We start from the raw sequence: 19,024 nt of genomic DNA, 5'->3' as shown, positions 1-19,024 counted from the left end.
AGGCGGAGAGAGACAGAGCCCCAACTCGTCTCGTCGCGGTCATCCCAGCGTAACCACGGTGCGCCGAGCAGCAGCTGCGCGTCGCTGCCGCGAGGAGGCGCTCGCTGTGATGACGTCACGCCAGACGGAGAGAGACAGAGCCCCAACTCGTCTCGTCGCGGTCGTCCCAGCGTAACCACGGTGCGCCGAGCAGCAGCTGCGCGCCGCTGCCGTGAGGAGGCGCTCGCTGTGATGACGTCACGCCAGACGGAGAGAGACAGAGCCCCAACTCGTCTCGTCGCGGTCATCCCAGCGTAACCACGGTGCGCCGAGCAGCAGCTGCGCGTCGCTGCCGCGAGGAGGCGCTCGCTGTGATGACGTCACGCCAGACGGAGAGAGACAGAGCCCCAACTCGTCTCGTCGCGGTCGTCCCAGCGTAACCACGGTGCGCCGAGCAGCAGCTGCGCGCCGCTGCCGTGAGGAGGCGCTCGCTATGATGACGTCACGCCAGGCGGAGATATATCGGGCTCCGACCCGGCTCAGTTGGCAGGCCCGTGCACTTTCCTTTTCATTCTTCTCTCAGTCACAACAACAACAACAGTCGTCCCAGCGTAACTACGCTGTGCGTTTCAGCCAGGCCATGTCGTCCGACATGCACAAGGCAAGGCTGCAACGATTCGCTCAATCTAGGAAACGACGGCGGGCTGAAGAAACGAATCAAGAGTCTTTAGCAATTTCCGGGCTTAACCAAGCTGAGGCTCTGGCAATTTTTATATCCAAGTAGGGAGTCGCGTAACTAATTCTACGAATTACGTACGCCTGTATTAGCCTAAGCTAGTTCCTCCCTTTCAAGTTTCAATACCCTACCTTTAACCGCGATTCGTCTCATGAGGCCTAGAGTTTGCATCGCGTAATGCTCAAACTTGGTTAGGACCTCCCCGTTGTATCCGTGGGATTGGATCCCTATTTTATCCACCTTTGGCACCTACATGTCCGCCAACTTTATCTGCGTGCCCCCAGTGGCCCTAAGAACCCCAGACGACGTCACCGTGGTATCAAATAAAAATAAAATTTCTTCCGAAGGTGCGGCGAATGAACCCAGGACTTCCAGGCCAGCGCTTAACCCACAGGCCACAAAACCTCGTTGCTTCTTGGCAAACGAAGGCGAACGATACGACTATAGGCTGATGAGTCAGGTGTGTCATTAGAAAGAGAAAATTAAAAAAAATGCTGATGGTTTATCTTAAGTTATACCTGGTGTGTAAGCGATAGCTTCATAAGCTAAGCTATTAGTCTCTTCATTGCTCCAACCACAAGCAGCACTTTTAGCATAGCCAGAGGAATGAAGCTTTCGCTTGCACACCAGGTTTATCTACAGATCAAAAGGGTTCAGAATTAGGCGAGCTGGTACGAATTCATATGCACCTGACCAAGCATGTCAAAAGCCACTAGTGTGCCCCATCGTTCAAGGAAACACGCATTCTCTGAAAACATAAAGATAAGACTTCCCGGGAGATTATGGAGGCCTTCCGTATAAGGAAGTCGGCCGATGAATGCGTAAGTTCGCCAACTTGACGCCGAGGTTGATTATCTCGAAAGAGAATTAAACTCATGATAACAGGTAGATTCGTTGTGCCTGGCGCTTTCGTATACTTGTTCTGGACTGCGCATTTACCGTTGTTTTTTTTCTATATATTTTGTGCTTTTAATAAATTTTGTCAGTTGTTAGTGAGCACTTGTGTTGTCGTCACTCCGTCTACGACCTTGTCCTTGTCGTGCCACAGCAGAGAAAGTAAAATAATGGCACTGTTAGCCGGAAGCATTCAAACTCGCTCTTCACTTATTCCCTTAACAGTGTCATGCTATCCCGCACGTCTTCCTATAAATACCTTGGCGTTTATCTTCCCGCACGTCTTCCTATAAATACCTTGGCGTTTATCTGACTTCTAATCTTTCTTGGGCGGAACATATTCAATACATAACTGCCAAAGCATCGCGCACGCTTGGCTACCTGAAGAGAAATCTTCATAGCGCACCTGTTTCTACCCGCCAGCTAGCATACTTAACATTTGTCCGTCCGCAACTAGAATATGCATCAGCTATCTGGTCACCACAGCAGGCTTACTTAATTCATTCCCTCGAAGCAATTCAGAACCGCGCAGCGCGTTTTATTTCTCACGACTACAACCGTCATTCCAGCGTAATAACCATCAAGTTATCTTTATCGCTAACAAGTTTACAGACACGTAGGGATATCGCACTTCTTTGTTTTCTACAGAAACTAATATACAGTCGTCACGCGTCCACACTGCCACTTCACGTCGCCTACCTAATAATCTTAGGTTCCAACGTCTATTCGGCCGAGCACTCGCGTTTAATTCTTCTGCTTTGCCACGTGCTATGAAGTGTTGGAATGGTCTTCCGGATTGCATTGCTACCATACGTGACCCAGTAATGTTCAAAAACGAATTGACCAGGCCGCCCCTCGAGTGACACTTCCGTGACACTTCCGTGATCCTTCCGTGACACTTAGCAACAAGGAATTAGCATACATCACTTCCCATGTGACATAGGGGACCGCAGCTTCGCAGGGGGGCGCTGCGGACGCCAGTGAAAAGCGCCCTCTCCGACCGGCTCCGTATTTTTGTCCGGGCAAACCGGTCACCCTTCCCATTGAGTAGCTGCGCGAGCAGCGCGCTTTCCCCTGAAAAAAAGCCAGTTCTGCACGTACTTTGCACGTGTTGGCCAGCGTGCAAATCTCTTTGTGCAGTCCCGAGCTTTTTCCCTCGTGCTTGAACGCTGGCGAGCTTCAGAGGATTAGCAAAATGTACAGGGGCGCTAGAAAAAAATGCGAACAGCACGGCGCCCACGCGCTGCGCAGTCGGAATTTATCTTCAATGCGTTTTTATCTCGGTAGTAACAAAAAGACGCTAGAGTGGTACATTATTGTATCACGGATGTCTCTAGCGTATTTGTGTTGCGAGCCAAGTATAAGCGTGACGAAAATAAATTCCAACAGCGGAGAGCCTAGGCACTCCGCTGTTCGCACTTCTTTCGGTCGCGGCAGTACGCTCTGAGATGTAGGTTAAAAGAAATAGTGGACAGTAAATTTTTTTTTTCGCTGCGAACTTGAAAAAAGAACTGCTAGTGGATCAGGCCCACTACGTGAAGCAGATTGTTGACGAAAAAGCCGGTACCGTAACGGCGAAATGTGTATCGCAAGTAAATGACGAGATCATTTAAGACGTGGAATTCGAGGTAAATACCATTTTTTTTTTGGCACGGCCATCTTCGCAAGATGCTTAATTTCGTTGGGTGACTGAGCACTTCGGTGCATGCAGGTTTGTTGGCCAAATAATAATGATTTTGTTACGTGTTTAGATGAATAATGATGGAAATAATTTTTATTTTAACTTAAAATAAAGTGGCCTTAAGGCGACACGCGAGGCTGAGGAGAAAAACGAAAACACCAACGAAATGCGCCTACCAGCTGCTTGCTATATACGGCTAAGAGAAAAAATGCTCTAGTTTGTCAATCGCTACAACGGAGATAAGCGGTTCGTATATTTATTTTAATTCCGATTACAGCGCACGCGCATTCCCAAAACAATTATTTGCAGAGCCATCGCTCATATGCAAACGCTCATTCATGTGCAAGCAAACATTTTGATTATTTTTATTTTTTGAAATTTTTTACATGTAAAGCAACTTCGAAAATTGAGCCCGGCGTCACAAGTCGGAACATTCAGGCGATCACTGACCTTGCCTCACACGCGTCTGCATAATGCCGCTAGCTGCAGTCAGTCTCCAAAATAAAAAACGGTAAAAAAATGAGTTTCGTTAGCGCGAGCTTTACTAAACACTGCATGCTTAGTGAATTACAGCAAAAACTGCGCAGAAATAATATTACGCGTGCGACATACCAAACGTGTTTAGTAACAGGAAAAAGCTTACTTCACCCTGCCCATAGCAGTTATCGAGGCCTGCCGTTTCTCGTTCTGATCCATTTCATACGCAACAATTCCGGACAAAAACATTTTTGAATAGTAAAAAATGTATGACCGCACTTTTTTTTTCATATACTGGAAGATCTGACTATAGCAATCTCCCATCGATACACTGTAAAAAATTTCACACCTTTAAAGGGAACAAACTGACTAACACACCCTCGCACCCGACAAAATAGGAGTTTCTGTTACTCGTGCACCCGTCCTGCACCCGTCTGCAACCTAGCATTTCAGGGGCGGGTGCATATGGTCAAAATACCCGCCAGTGCAGGCAAGGGTGTTCCTTTAAAAAATGTAAAGCTGGCTTCACCTCAGTTAAGCATGCCGGACTAATTGGGGAAGGGAACTGTAAAAAACATAAAATATAGCTGTAGCTCGTGCGTTTTATGGGACAAAATGTGTTGGCGTGGTTACTGTGACAACAACACGTGCACGTGTGAAGCAGTAACATGCGTTTTCGGCATTTTATCCACGTTTCACTGATGCATCGACGCGATTGTTAAGGCAACATTCCACATGGCGATCCCAACTTAACTAATTATGAAGGCAGTACAAACGCTCTGACGGGGGCGATAGTATGCGCTTTTGAGGATTGCACTTTGAGCATGGTTTACATCTTTCGCACCCGAGAACATACATGCAGCGGCGAGAAAAATATTGGTTCACTCGCAGCTGAAAAAAAAAAAAGTTATTGATTTTATTACGGCCGCCGCGCCGCTGCGGAAAGTGCTGACGCACTGTCAAGCCGCTGCTAAGAGCGGCGGCCGTTCACTTCGCCACGGTCAGCGGGCACACTCAGTTTCCATGCTCAGTTTGCTCGAGAACGCCGTTGAGAGCGTTGCAATTTGGTAGCGCACGAGCGTAGTCACGTGGTATCTTTTCATATTTCGCGGGCTTTCTTTAGATGCCGGAAAAAAGGACCCCGTAGGAGATACGATGCTACAATAAACTGTATTCGTTGTTTATAAACCTGCTCTACAACCTAACGTAATGGTCTTGGCACTAAAGTGAATATATGAAAAATTGCATAATTCATCTTAGTTAATTAATTAAGCGCAATACAAAATATTCTGAGGAGCGCCACATGATGGCGAACAATGCATCGTTTGTTTCAGCTGGCTGCGGTGTACCGCTTTTTTTAAATCCTTGGTTCAAGTTACGTGAAACACCCTGCATATTTTTCAAACGGAGTACTATCAGCGCGAAATCATTCTACTTTACGCACGAAACTACGCGCAAAAAACAAGACCAAAATTAGCAATTTCTTGAAGTAACCTCTGTGTCAACTGGAAGAAAGGTAATGATGGAGACCTGAAGTTAATTAGGGTCCCAGAAGAGCTTGAGAAGCTCAAAGAGCAAAGGGAAGAAAACAAAAATTTTATTTTGCCCCGACGTACGTAGCTCTCCAAAACTGAGCGAGTAGCAGAAGGTACCTGTGCAAACCCATTATACAAAAAAAGTTAAATGCTGCGGTATACAGCGTTTAATGTCTGAAAGCTAAACCTGAGCTATCGGAGACACCGTAGTGGAGGACTCCATACCATTTTTGGCAATCGTGGGTCCTTTAACGTGCACTGACATTCGCACAACACACGGGCAATTTAGGCATTTAGTGCTTCCAGTTTCCGTTCTGGACAAACTAGCGAACATCGTCTACGCACAGCAGCGCACAGGACAGAGAACATGAGCTAGAACGTTTAGAACCTTAAGCGAACATTTCGATCCTCCCGCTGATCTCGTAACAGGCGCGCCGCGAGTGGAAGCACGCTGTGCGGGCCCATGAGAGCGCCAAGGGAGCTGAAGGTCTACTGGACCGCAGAAAAATCTGTCGCGATCAGACCTTGCAGTCGGCATTCGGCCTTATGTGTTGCTCTCAATCACCGCTGCGTTTTGTTAATTAATTTAAGTTTATGAAGAGCAATGCCACAGGCCTTGGAGCATTATGCCTATCCATCATAACATAGCGCCCTCCCACTCATCTTCTACCTCTCTGAGCCTCCTCACCACGAATGCCCTGGCACCGTCCCTGTGCGGCCCTTCGAAGGTGTCGCTTGACGGTGGGGGTGCCGTCCCAAAATATGCTACGCCGTGACTGCCATACATTTCATGCTCCCTCCACTTTCGACGACGATATAGGCTACACTTTTTTATATATATTTCGCCACCATCGAAATGCAGCCGCTGGAGTGAACGTAAAAAGAAAGAAACGGCAAGGGGGCCAATTCATGGTAACTTTTGAATACGGAGAAATATATCTAATTTAATCACTTCGCATTTTCCATAACTGGTAACGGTTGGCAATCGTTGCGTATGCTGTTCCGATGATGCAAATACATTCTAGCTTCCGTACGCACTGTAAAAAACCCAATAAACTGAATTCAAAACTGAAAGTGAAACTGAAAGTGAAACTACATTTCCGCCGCTAGGCGGCCATTGGTACCGTCGGGCCTTTGTTGATTTTTTCCTGCCTGTTGTGTACGGTGTGGCGTCGGTCGTGGTGTGCGGATTTCAGCAGTTGACGTGAACTGCGCTTTCGACCGCGTTTTTCGAGGTACCGTGTTGAACTGAAGTGTTTTTTGTGCATATATAACTGGAGTAGTGCGTAGGTTCGTTCACTGCTGTCCAAGTACTCGTATCTCACGTATCGGAACAGAAGCAGCCTTTGGAGGCTCTGCCGAATGCGTTTCTTTGTTATAGATTGGCAGAAAGGCCGGCGCTCGCTCACGGTTTAAAGGTTTGATATCAGAAATCACGGGCGAAGTTATAATGTGCGCTGTTTATGCACCAGAATGCATTTTGTAATGTAGAAACGTCCTGAAGTCGGCGTTAATGAAAAACTAGCGTTGCCGTGACTTGGAGACGCACTTCATCAGCTCGGCACTACACACCTGCCTCGAATGGTAAGCAATACTATGTCTTCATGCATGCTGGTTTGCATTATTCAAAGCATATTTTATGGAAGAGCGGCCTCAAGACTTGCCGCTTCTAGTACCAAAGTGCCAAGATCTGCAGACAGGCAGCTCTTTCCATGTATCCAGGAAGAGAAGCAGCACTGAACAGAGTTCGCCGAGAATGATTCTACTCAGAGCTGTTTTTGTTTTGACGAAACGAATGTTACAGAGTACTGCCTCATGCTACTTAAGAGCTCTAGTATGTGTGTTCTGTCCAATTTAAAGCCGTTTAACGCTATTTCGTCAAATTCCTTGTCCTACGGTTTATCTGCACGTGGTAATTTTTCCGCCCGTGCGTAAGGTCTATTCCGTATCTGTGCGTAAAATGCGTTGCGTCAGCGTGACGTCTGAGATAAGCTTTCAATTTTGTGTGCTGCAGGCGCTGATCACTGATCGTTTGTGCATCAGGCCATGTTTTTGTATAAATTTGTTGACGCTGCTATCTATTTTGGTTTTTAATTGTTTTTAGAACGGCATCCAGATTGAAGAATCCAGTGCTGTGCCAGCTAGGTATATTTAGCTTGCTTTTTCAAGTTTTTAAAAGCTTCATTGTTTGGCCGTAGTGACCTAATTTCTGAATTTTGGCGGCCTCTAATCGTGATGGTATTAAATGGATGTCTGCAGGGGAAACATCTACATCCACATGGGAGTCCACAGCCACAGCTTGCACCGTGTTGCCGCTGGGAAATATTCACGAGCAGTATGGAAGCAAAGGTGTGTTCTAGTTCTTGCTGCAAGCTTCTTTTTATGTTGTATGCTAGGTTCTTTTTTGGGCCATTTTCCCTTCTTTCCTTCATCAGGCTGCTTCATGAAACAGGGTACATAGCCTAACCATGCCCTCATTTATTTGTACATCCTTGCTAGTTCGTTGTCAGCATGGGGTTATTGCAAACCAGTTTGAGTGTCGTTAAACGTAGTTTTCTCGTCATCATCATCATCCTGATTACACCCACTGCAGGGCAAAGGCAGTCCTTTGCCAGCTGCGGCTACCATATCCCTGCGAACTTGGTACTAGCATTTGGTGATAAAAAGTGCGCTACCACATAATGTCTTAATCTCCTCCTCTCAAAAAGTATGTGTTCACAAGCAGGAGAAGTACACAGTCCTGTGTACTTCTGCTTGTGAACGCGTCCTTTCCACGAGTGTCTCACAATTTGAAAAGAATAGGAGCTAGGCCTGGTGTGCGAGTAGTATTCTCTGCTCCAAGCAAATTGCAATATCTCCGCAAGAGTGTCAACCGTGAAGGGTTGCCACCTGCAGAATGCGAAAAGAACCGAGAATTCTCTTATGTACAAGTGCCCCAAAAATGTGGCGCACAGAAGTGAGCTATCCCGCGGAACGTGCTCTATCAGTCAAACAGGACATGCCTAAACGACTGTCTGAGCGAACACAAGAGCCCCTTAAAACCACCTCCTGAAAGCAATATGGTCAAATATTGGCTGTCGTGTGAAAACTGCACCTCTGCTTTCAGCCGTACAACCATACTGTACACGCATAAGGACCAGCACACGCGGGAGATTGTTGTTGATGCGTTTTATCCGTCAGGAGCAAGACAAATGCATCTGCAAACATTCTGTTGTGCTCAGATGCAAAGAACTATACTTCGTCTCACAAGATGTTTGCAGCACTACGGAAGGTAGAGCTCTCTCGTCCAATCAGGACTGCAGAAACGCGGAAAATAGTCCCTCGAATATTTGAGGAGCGTATGACTATTAATCAAAACAATAAGCATTGCAACTAAAAACATGGTTTGGACAGGTATATTTAAATGGTAGGGAGTGTTTCAATCACTGGTGATATTACCAGACAAAGCCCGTACGGACACAGCTCTGCGGAGTCCTGCTGCGAGGTAGTGATGCGTTGCCACTTTCCAACATGGCGTCGGTCGAGTCTGTTGTGTCTCCTGTGTGCTCTACATCGACAGTGCGCTATTTCCCCAAGCAGGCGAAGCAGGTGGCTTCGCGACAACAGAGGAACTGATCAGAACAGGTTGCGACAAAAAAAAAAAAGTGGGGCTAGTCCCTTTGGAACGGGCGTCCGCCTGTCCAAAAACAAACCAAAATAGAATAAAAAGACATCAAGTGCCACCTGCTAGAGGTAGAAAGAAGCCACCTGGACATCAGGTGGATTGAGCCACAGGCGCGTAGGAACACACTAATTTAGTGCGCGCCATCCTGATTGGACGAGAGAGCTCTACCTTTCGTAGTGCTGCAAACATCTTGTGAGACGGAGTATAGGCTACCTCAGCGGCTTAGACGGCAGGGTAACAGTTTCTTCTACATTTTTAAACATTTTTTTTTGTTTTTATTCGCCAGCATTTTTGCCTTTCGCAGTCAATCTTTAATGCAGTGCCACATGTTTTGCAAGCTGGCAAACTGTCGCGAAAAAAAATGTTGTTTATACTCTTTTTTCACCTGTTTATTGTGTGGCAGCAATTAAGATCGTCAGTCTTGAGTCAGCGCCTAGTCTGTCTTGTTCTTTCATACCATTATAGTCATGCTGTGCCCTTCATGCTGACAAACATGTACCGACTAGCTCAAGAAAGTAACCTTTTACATTGTGGAGCCATTTTACCCATTGCATTCGCATGGTTTGAATGAATGACCATTCAGGTTGCTATTGCATATCTTTGGAACCGAACAAGCTTAAATTTTGCAAGCTTACCAAGCTCTTAGGATGCTTATGTTTGTTATTACCTGCATTAAGTCTCCTTTCCTGCTCACGTCTACAGAGGGCAAAATGCTAGACTCATTATATTGCGGGGACTATATTTGGTAGACTGGCAGGAACAATACCACCATCCAAGTGCGTAGGGGAGTGGGAGTTCTCAGTGTCACGGTTATACATCTGCACAATGTAAAGATTCAGGTTGGTGTCCTCGTTGTAACTTGTAATTGTAATTTTTCTAGTGTTACAGAAGCCTCTTACAGCCCAGCCAATTTATTGACCTATATGGAAGCTGCTATATGCCTGGTGATAAGTAGGCTGTGTATTGTGTTGCTGTGCAATACTGAATAAGGTGATTCCACGCCACGTTATCCAGACTTTTGTACTCGACTGCACTTGATTTCCTACAGAAACAAAAAAATCATGGCTTATTTTATTACCATGACAAAGATTTTTAAAGCATGTTCTTGGCAGAAAAAAAGAAGTTTCGTGTCGTGGCCACAGTCTTATGTTTACAAGCAATACCAAAGCTAAGTCTTACAAAAAACTTGGTTAAAATAAACGCTTTATGCATGACTGAAACTTTTTCATATAAATAAAGGACGTGCTTTTATATCCAATAAATTGGACTCATGTATAAAACATGAAAGAAGGTACAAAAATATTGGAAATTGATATTTTTTATTCAATTTATGTTCTCATAACAGTCATTTCAACTATTTTTCTGGGTTATCCAAAAGGCAAAGAATGTGATAAAAGTGTTTCAGAGATGAAAAAAATGCAAGGCATGTCAGTCAGCTGAAAAAAATTTTTGAGGCATATTCAGCCGCCAGTGGCTCAGTGAGGTTGGCCTCATTTATTTTCTAATGGCTGTGACATTTCTGAAATTTTAATTGGAGCAAGTTTCGTTTTAGGCGTGAAAATAATTTCGCAATTTGAGTCTACCTTCAACCCCAGCATTGCTGGCTGCTTGCTCGACACTGCGGTGCACACTAGAGCCGGCATCAAGGAGACACAAAGCTTCGCTGCACGGTGCTCCATGTGGATGCTCCTCAAATTTTGGTTTTGACATGTCTGCTGGCATGTTCGCTCACATTTTGTCAGTTTGAACTCGAGCATGACTTAAGTCCAGCGTGCCTCATTGAGAGAGATAAAAAAGGCTTGATGTGGTGAAAAATGCTTATTTTAATGGTAGCACTCTTGTAAACCGCCTAGTGAGTTCACCTTTGTTTTCTTGAATCATTTGTTGGCGCACCCAGATAGCTACGACACTCTTAATGGTTTTCTCCGCCCATGTAAACAGCTTATAGAGGATCAGTATTTAACCTTTCAATGGCCTCTGAATGCTTTCTGTTGCTGCAGGGGGCCTCACACTTCCACCAATGCCGTCACAAGCGCTCTTCCCATGTGATCAGGTGAAAAAGTCCATTCCACTGAAAAGTTTAAATAATTTTCATGGTAGTAGAGGTTTTAACTCTGATTGGTCATACCACAAACAGTGCTTCCCTGTGTCGAGGAACGAGAGCCGTTCTGCCATGTGGCCCCTTCCTTCATTTTTACTTTTTGTAAATCTATCCTTCAGCAGATTTCTTTATTGCCGAAGCTGGTGGCATCGAAGACCAGCACACCATTGTATTCGTGCAGCGGAGTGCTGGTTTTGTGTAATTTACAGCTGGTGGAAAAGTGTGCTGGAGTGAAAAGGAAGCACTGAGCAGTGTCGATGTTGAACGCAGGGACTCAACTTGTAAGATTGTTTTCTCGCTTAAAACAAAAAAAGAGCCCCAAATAAACTAAAAATAAATGCCATTAAATGGTACTGTTTAAATTTCTATCTTTCATAATTTAATTAAGATCACCTCATTATGTAGTAGACTACTGAATATGTCACAAAAAGCAAATTCTCTCGACTTTAGAATCCTTTCGCTGTCTTGCCTTACATGTTTTGCTCTCTGAAACATTTTTATCACCTTTGCCTTCTCGACAGCTAAGAAAATAGAATAACTACTCTGAGAACATGAAATTTGATAAAAGATTTCAAATTTTTATATTTTGTACTTATTACATGTTTTATTTAAAACAAAATAAGTTCAATTTACTGCATTGGATATGGAATACCTTTAATTTATATAACAGAAACTTCATAGTCCTGCGTAAGAACGTTTCTTTTTATAAATTTTTTTGCAAGGTTAGGTTTGGCTATCACTTTCAAACATGAAATGGCGGCCACGACGGGAAAAAATTACTCCGCCTAAAACAAGCTGGGATAATGTTTGCCTAGGTAATGCAATAAGCCATGAATTTTTTTAAAGAAATAGAAGATTCAGTGCTAAGCCTGGAACAGTTGGCATGGAATGACCCAATGGCATATAAATGCCAACTGTGCGCTGATTTGAAGAAGCCTTTATAATATTTTTGTAGCTCAATTAATATTGCAGTGTAGGTTGAATGCAATTTTTTCTGCTTGCATAATTGGAATGGTTCCATATCATGCCGTTTATTTCGCATCTTGTATGCAAACTTGTATTGCATTGCCAATATTTTTTGCTGCTAGCATTCACCCCATGTGAATACTGCTGCTCCTGAGCAGCATACTCAACTGATCCACTGGAATAGTATCACTGTGTGTACCTTTGGTAAATTTCTGGGAAAAATGTATTCATTCACCTGGCTGCTTCGTAGTTTCATGTTTCATATGTAATGACAGATGAAATGCGGATCTGTCCTAAGGATGAATGTGGCCATTTGTTAACACCATTTTACAGTAGTGATATTTGCAAGATGATCAATTCTATTTATCTACTTTGTACTTTTGTTCACTACATGGTGCATGTATGCCTCTAAGAAAGGAAACGCGAACCAGAAAGGAAACAGCTTGGAACCCCTTGTGGTCTTTTTCCAGATGTAGACTTCATCTCTTAATGTGTGATAGTATATTAGTCTAGGCAAAGCAGCGTGCAGGGTAACAGGGCACTGACAGGAACACACAGGTACTGCGCTGACTAACAATTGAGGAATTTATCGCTTTGCTCACTATAAATACAGGAAATATGATCCAAAATACAAAAGAAGGAAAGTCATGGAATCATCATTTGGTCAAATCTGTTGGGCTTATTTATCCAGATAGTCAATTTCTTTTTTCGTTGGCGTTAGTGATGATGTGCTTCCATAGGTTGAACAATTCTTATGTGTCATGCACGTCTCTTATATCTCGGCATGAGCTGTTAATTATATTTCCTAAAAATTTTACATCATCGAAAGTGGGGGGTGCACTCACAGTTCGACACATGTCTTGCTAGTTTGCTACTGTATCCTGTCTCAGTATTGCCGACTTGTTCTATTAGACAAATGTTGACACGCTGACCTTATTTCCCAACATACGATGCTCCGCATGAGAGAGGGATCTCGTAAGCGAAGCCACAGTCGCATGTTGTGAATTTGTTTCGGTGCTTCATCTTGTGTTGGCCCGTTGCATACTACGTTCAGCTACTTTCTGCAAAAAAAGCAAATGAATCCATCGCAAAGAACTTCCGCAAGCTGCAAAAGAAGGTTAAGCGCCAAACAGTGAAGAACGAAACCTAAAAACTTGTGTCAAGCCAACAACTTGTCCAAATTAGTGCTGGCTATGACGAAAAGTGATGGCCTATGCCTGAATGTCTTCGCTATTGCAAAAACACGGAACAATAACTGGCCTTTCAGAGTAATTGTCGCTGAACAAGGATCAAGTAAGGAACCCTTGGGGCAGTATCTGCAAGAATTGCTCTCCTTGTTCACCGTGGGAGACCTCTTCCTGGTGAAGAAGCCATAAGTGTCTGCATTCCTCTCGAACAGCTGTACAGAAGAGTTGTCATCTCATTCTGATCAAGGACTAAGACTGCACGCTGCTAAATGCTGCCTTGTTTGAGACGATAACAGAAGGCATTAATTCAGTGGGAGCAGTACAATTCCAGAACCTGTGCAGAATTAATGCGGATAGATTCCTCGAGTTGCTAACCATCTACTTCCGTTCTACCTATGTAAAGTTTAATGATGTGTGCATACAGTGGCAGGGAGTATGCACCAGTTCCAGCGTTGCACTAATTCTCATTGTGCAGCTAGCCTGTCAAGATAGCCAACTATTAAAAAGCTGTGCATGGCGCCAGTTTGATAATGACCTTCCGATTTGTGGACGACTTCTTAGTAACCCACAAGCTTCATTACCAAGGGTAACACAAAGTCATTGTTGACATCTTCAAGACCTTCTCCAAAGTTCTTGCTAACTTTGAGCTGACCAAAGAAATGCCACTGGAGGTACAGCTTCCCGATCTATGGCTGTACTTTGTAGAGACCCATATGTGCTTGCGTTACTTCCCAAGGTCGAAAAAAAGGCTGTTGCTACTGGCGCACTGAAAAATATCCTAAATAGCTCGTGTATTGACCGTCAGCAAGAATTCCTTGAGGCCCACCTGACATGGCTACCTGAAGCTGATTTCCCAGATGACCTCATCTGCAGCCTTGGCTTCAGGATAAAGAAATTTGCCTGTCTACCTGTAAAAGGCTTCAGAAAGAATGGAACGTAGCTGTCATAGCATATTACTATGGGGTTTAGCTCAGCAGCAGGCGCGACGGGTTGCACTCAGAAGGCACCCCAAACCAAGTCACTCCGAGCGCTAGCTGCAGCGTGCCTGTTGTCGTCAACTGCCCAGTGTCAAAACAACGTCCTCTTCGCCTTGCAACTTGCACTGTAGCACTACCCCCTCTGCCTCGCGGAAGGAAGCACAGCCCCTGGGCGCCCTAAGGTGGTGTGAATGGTAGGGCTTAAGACAGGTGACGTGCACGAGCTTTGTGGAGTGGGCCGGGGGAACAGTGCGGGAGTGCAGGGACGTGATTTCATAGGTCACATTGCTCAGTTGCCTGAAGAGAAGACGCGGTAAGGACCCGCGTAACGAGGCAGCAGCTTCTCACCCAGGCCCACATGGTACGCAGGGAGCCAGGGGAGTACGTGGAAGCCGGGAGGGTAGTGGGCAACACGGTGATTAAGGTCATAGGTGCATGGTATCAGCCACGCACTAAAGAAAGTGGTCAGGCAGGCTGGTGTGAACTTAGTATGCAACACGCCCAGCTAGGGTGCTTCAAAGACAGCCTGGTATAAAAGAAGGCTGTCAAATCCACAGCATGCGACAGTGACTTAGGCGCCTTGTTTACTAAGTTCACACCAGCTCGCCTGACCACTTTCTCTTGCGCGTGGCTGATACCATGCACATATGCCGTCACAGCTAACTTCCGTTCTTTCTGAAGCCTCGTTGGGGTGGATCAGCAAATTTTTTTCATTATCTTCAAGCCAAGGCTGCAGACGAGGTCATCCGGGAAACCAGCTTCAGGTAACTATGTTAGTTGGGCCTCAACGCTTTCCTGCTGACAGTCAATAACAATCTGTTTGAGACATTTTTTAGTGTGCCAGTAGCAACAGTCTTTTTTTCGACTGTGGGACATAACACCAGTACATATGGGCCTCTGATGTGCAGCCATAGATCGAGAAGCTGTACCTCCAGCAAGGACTTCGGAGAAGGTCTTGAATATGTGAACAATGCCGTTGTGTTGCCCTTGTTTATGAAGCTTGTGGATTACTAGGAAGTCGTCCAAAAATCGGGAGGTCATTATCAAATTGGTGATAAGCAAAGCTTTTAATAGTTCGCTATCTTGACAGGCTAGCAGGACAATGAGAATTAGTGCAATGCAGGAACTGGTGCCTAATCCTTGCCATTGTATGTGCAGATAATTAAACTAAAATAACAGACGGCTAGCAACTCGAGGAATCTATCAGCATTAATTCTGCATTGGTTCTGGAATCATGCTGCTCCCATTGAATCAATGCCTTCTCTTACCGTCTCAAACAAGGTGGAATGTGGCAGCTTGTAATGTTAGTCCTTGATGACAATGAGAAGACACTCCTTCTGGACGGCTGTTCAAGAGGAATGTGGACACTTCTGGCTTCTTTACCAGGAAAAGGTCTTCTATGGTGAGCTAGGAGAGCAATTCTTGCAGATACTGCCCTAAGGGTTGCTGCCACGATCCTTGTTCAGAGACAATTACTCTGAAAGGCCAGTTATCGTTCCGTGTTTTTGCCATAAAGAAGGCATTCAGGCATAGGCCCTCACTCTTCTTCACAACCAGCCCTAGTTTGGTCAAGTTGTTGGCTTGACCTTCTTTTGCAGCTTGTGGAAGTTCTTTTCAGTGGCTTCATTTGCTTTTTCATAGAAAGTAGCTGAATGTAGTACGCAATGCTCCTAGCAAAGGTGCTTCAAAAACAGCCCAGCGTAAGACGAAGCACAGAAACAAATTCACGACATGCGACAGTGGCTTAGTTTACAAGATCTATCCGCCACGAGGAGCGTCCTGTGTTGGGAAATAAGGTCAGCGTGTTAACATTTATCTAATGCAACATATCGGCAATACTGAGAAAGGATATCGTAGCAAGCTACCAAGACACATATCGGACTGTGAGTGTCTATCACACTTTCGACAATGTAAAATTCTGAGGAAATGCAAGAGATGTGTATGGTACATAAGAATTCTTCAACCTTAATGTTTAAGCACATCATCACTAACTCTAAGGAAAAAGAAATTGACTACCTGGATAAATAATCACGACAGATTTGACAAAATGACGATTCCATGACTTTCCTTCTTTGTAATTTGGATGATGCTTTCTGTATTCATTGCAAACTAAACAATGAATTCCTCAGTTATCACTGCACCTGTCTTGTCTGTGTCGTGTTATCCTGCGTGGTTTTGCAAAGATTCATGCACCAACTGGCCCAGCTCCTTTTCTTGTAGTAGTTTAGTGGCCTTGTGCAAATCTTTCTTGATGGATTTTTGAGTTTACTGGCTGCAGACATGGGAGATATGTTAACTTAGCACTGTTGCCTGCCTTTCAAGATGTCACTTGCTTGATATAATAATGAATGCATGCTTTGCATTAGTTGCAGCTGACCACTCTCATGGAAGGGGTTGTGTTGCTGACTTTGATCAGATACTGTGCTTTCTGTTACAGTGAATTTTGCACATTACTTGTTGTTCGGTTTATTTTAAAGCATTTTCAAGTGCGCTATTTTCGTCTTTGTTGTCATGGTGTTTTGTGCCTTTTATAGTCAGTTTACTCTCCAGACAGGCCAGTGGTTTGCACTAGCTTGTAGCAGTTCGTGCAGAATTAATTGCATAACCTGACCACCTTCGTTCCATTTCATAACATCTAGCTTTTTAGCTAAAACATTGTTTGTATAATGCCGTTTAGAGCAATTTTCTCTAAACCACAGTGGCCTCTTTGGAATGTTTCAAAAAATAACAGCTGGTGCTTGCTCGCCACATGGGCAGGTTTTCTTCTTTCTGTTAGCGTTAGCATGCATAATAAAACACATTGTTAATGAGCAATATGTTGGAATTTATCAGCAACATTGAACAGTGTAAACTGGTATGAAATATTTTACTGTTTTTGTCTAAAATGCAGACTCGCACCATGTATGCTGTTCACCGAAGACAATCCCGAGGTGGCTGAGAACCTGTTCGTCGAGGGAGGATGGCTACTCAGCAGGCTTACCACTGCGGCTCACTCCACAACTGCGCCATAATGTTAGGAATATGGGTGTTCAGCATAAGTTGCCTTTAGTTTGCTTTTTGCTTATTCCTGGGAGTTAGCGTCACAGTTCAAGCCTTCTTCAGGCTGGTATATAAGGCTGCACAAGCATGAATTTTTCATTGTTTGCTCTGAAAAAATTGGGAGGTAGAGTAAGTGCTATGGAACCTTATTCTTGCAGCACCATAAACCCAATATAAGCAGGTATGGTGCTGTTGTACCTTAAAATTTTTAGTTCTTTGGATGGCAGTAAGGAATTCATTGGAGAAGCTTCTTGTGCCTTGTTTTATGGATGTGTTTTGTTCATAATAAACATTTTCCACATTTCTGCAGTTTTGTGATTTGTTTGTCAATAAACGTTTTAGGTGCAGACCGCCTGTTTACTGCTATGAAGAGCTCCACTAATACAGGTATATTGCATTACTTAGGCAGTATAATGGTAAATTTAAAGAACGCTTAAGAAAAGTAATAAAAGTGGGAACAAATTATGAACCCATTGCATGCTTTTTTCCTGAAGGGTGTAGGGGTGTAAAAAGCGTAAAACGCCTGTGGCTCGGTGGTAAAGTGTGTGATACACCTCAACACCTTTGGGTCAAGTTTTTATCATTTTCGGGCTGGTTCTTTCCTGAAACACCCCACCTTTAAGATGTATTGAAGTCACAAAACTCCTTTCTGGGCCGGGTGCAAGGGTGCGAGTTATAGACACCTGGAAACTCTTTTAAAGGTGTTTTATTTTTTACAGTGTAGGCTTGCATTTTTTTTTCGTATTAACGTTTTTCCTATCGTCAACTGCTCGATACGAGCGATGTAAAATATTTAAGATTTTGCTGCATATAGAAAGGGTGGACCATTACCTTCAATATTTCCGTTACTGTACGTTACAATTTTCCAATATTAAATTTTTTTTCCCAAGAATGTAGGACATCACCAGGAAATCTGTAGATTTACACGGGCATTCCTTGGCCGTTGATGTTCAGAGAACTATTGTGACAGCCGCACACACAACCAGTTTCTCCACTCTTAGAACGTCGCGGAATTCACAGCGAGCGGCAACACCACTTTTGTGCGCCCGCGAGCAGGACGGCACGTGCTCACAATGAAAGAGAGAGTGCCAGCTGCGCGAGCAGCACGCGCGTACCAGCCGACAGGCTGCTGGCTCAATGCGCTCCGCCGGCGACGTGCCCGGACAGCAACGCCAAAATGACCGGCAGGGGAGAAGTGGCGCTGTTGCAGTGGAAGCAAACTTCAGGTGCGCTTCCCTATAGTTTTGATTTTCACGGCCTTTTCACACTATCTTCTTTGTGTTATGTTTTCGTATATATACCCTTCCGTCCTTCAATAAACCCAGTTGATAGTCAGCGCTTGTCTTGTCGTTGTCCCGCCTTTTTGCGCTGTTCACCAGTATGAATGCATACCAACTCGCCAAGATCTCAGCTTTACGAAAGTGCACGTGCCTGCCTACTACCTCGAGGCGAGCCACCACCACCGCCACGAGCGAACAGAAACTCCTTAAAAGAACACAAAACAAGAGAAGTGTCGCAACAACCGCGTCCGCCGAACGGGACGCAGGCTGGATAACCCAGTCAAACGTTGTTGTTGTTGTTGTAACTGGGAGAAGGATGAAAAGCAAATTGCACGGGCCTGCCTACTGGCTCGAGCCGAGCCACCACCGCTGCGGCGTGCGGATAGCGGAGAGCTGAAAGATCAAAGGAAAGAGAAAAAGTTTCTACTCGTTTCATATGCATTGTGTCGAACATTCTAGGCAGTTCCATGGATGGATGTAAAAACTTTATTTTCGTCAGAGAGCATGT

At 44.6% G+C, this 19,024-nt stretch overlaps 1 long non-coding RNA gene across 2 annotated transcripts; it reads left to right on the top strand.

The window, feature by feature from the left end:
* The first annotated feature begins 6,361 nt into the window (after positions 1 to 6,361).
* Positions 6,362 to 17,545, top strand: LOC149369463 (uncharacterized). Of its 2 annotated transcripts, XR_016285318.1 has the most exons (4): positions 6,432 to 6,886; positions 7,562 to 7,651; positions 10,967 to 11,019; positions 17,088 to 17,545. It is a non-coding gene; the product is annotated as an uncharacterized LOC149369463 (long non-coding RNA). The 2 variants fall into 2 exon arrangements; XR_016285319.1 differs by having other exon boundaries at positions 6,362 to 7,651.
* Positions 17,546 to 19,024: the final 1,479 nt, after the last annotated feature.

This window comes from Amblyomma mixtum, chromosome 1, assembly GCF_055824585.1.
Source record: "Amblyomma mixtum isolate Tamu chromosome 1, ASM5582458v1, whole genome shotgun sequence".
In the NCBI taxonomy this organism is placed as follows: Eukaryota; Metazoa; Arthropoda; class Arachnida; order Ixodida; family Ixodidae; genus Amblyomma; species Amblyomma mixtum.
The sequence above is the reverse complement of the archived record's forward strand: the minus strand, read 5'-3'. Positions and strand labels throughout refer to the sequence as shown.